We start from the raw sequence: 1,686 nt of genomic DNA on the forward strand, positions 1-1,686 counted from the left end.
CACCTGGGAGTGACGGGCCGGAGGACCAATGCAGTGGGGTCATTTAGGCCACGCCCCCTCCCGGCCCTGAACGTTGGAGCCACAAGTGAAGTCCTGTAGGGGCCGGACGCCCGGTCGCGGGGAGGGGCACGCGCCCTCCGCCCAGCGCCCGGTGTTGAGACGGGTACCCCGATACGACGCCAAGGGCGCCCCGGCCCACCTGGAGACCCTATGCACTTGTTAGAGCGAGGCGATGCGTCCCTGAGGTCCCCCGGGCCCCGCCTTCTCTGGTGGCCAAACCGACTCTGCGAGAACTCGGCGTGTCAGGGGCCACACTCCCACTGGGGGCGCGAGCGTGAGGAGCCGGACCCGACCCAGCTTTAGTGAACAGCTTTAACCATTGCGGTGAACAGATATCCAGCGCCTTCTGCCCGCCCCGACCATTATAGTGCCACTCAATCCTCCCAAACTATGTGTCCCTCTATCCCCATTTTACAGATGAGACAACTGAGGCCCAGAGACGGCCTCCAGGGGCAATGCAGGGGCCAACGCCTGCATCCGGCTACTGGATCAACCCCTTCCTGAAGCCAAACCCACTGGGATGTTTTTTTTTCCCCCTTTAAAAAACCAGCCTCTGTTCTCTCAGTCTATAAACCAAGGTCTCAAACTTAGAGGTCCCTACGGGCCAAGCAGGAGGTAAATGGGGTAGCAGCAAGTGGCAGAAAGCAGCCTTGTGGAGGTCTACCCCGGGATGCATGGATCCACGGGAATTCCGGACCGTAGAAGCAATGTGTGGCCTCTTAGAAAAACTACTGGACCAAATAAAGGCCATCTGGGACCTTATCCAGTCCAGGGGCCAGCAGTTTGCCACCTCCGCTAATTACGTGGGTTGGGGTGGGACTTTCTGGTAAGAACACAGGAAGAATTGTGTGCCTGTGACTAAGCGTATTTTTTTGAGAGAGCCTATGCTCGTGTTGTGCAGTAGGGCTTTCTGAGATGTTAGGAACGTCCTAGAATTCCGTCCCATCCAATATGTGCCCCGTGGCTGTTGCATACCAAGACGCTGAATATTAACATTTAAGTAGCTACCTTCAGTTAGATTTGCAAGCGAAAGGTTGAAGCAATAGACTATGACAGATACGCACTTTACATTTGCTTGCAGGCCTTTTTTCCTACACTTGTTCATTTATTCGGCAGTTTTTGATGAGCTGCTATGCTGGACGCTGGGGACACAGCAGTAAAACAGATCCTGGCCTTGTGGCGCTCAGCACCCAGTGGGAGAGACGGACAATAAACAAGATAAGTGAGTAAAATGCATATTGGGTCAGGTGGTGGTAAGTGCTCCTGAGAAAAACAAGGGGCTGGCATCGAAGATGCAGAGGCTGCGACCTTTAACAGGTGCTCAGGGGAGGCCTTGCTGAGTGCCCTGAACACGGAAGCGAGGGAGGAGAGGAAGGAGCCACGGAGAGATCTGGGAGGAGTGTTTCTGTTGAAGGGAACAGCACGTGCAAAGGCCCTGAGGCTGGACTATGCCTGGCGAGTCGGAGGTGCAGCCCGGAAGCCGATGCGGCTGGAGCAGAGTGTGAGACAGGGAGGAGTGGAAGAGAAGGGATCAGGGATGTCTAGAGCTCAGAGAGGTGAAGTGACTTGTCCAAACTCACCCAGGTCAAAAGTCACTGGGAGATATTCATGGTAGCCTTCAGCTTC

This window comes from Pteropus vampyrus, unplaced genomic scaffold (genome assembly GCF_000151845.1).
Source record: "Pteropus vampyrus isolate Shadow unplaced genomic scaffold, Pvam_2.0 Scaffold226, whole genome shotgun sequence".
NCBI classification, from domain to species: Eukaryota; Metazoa; Chordata; class Mammalia; order Chiroptera; family Pteropodidae; genus Pteropus; species Pteropus vampyrus.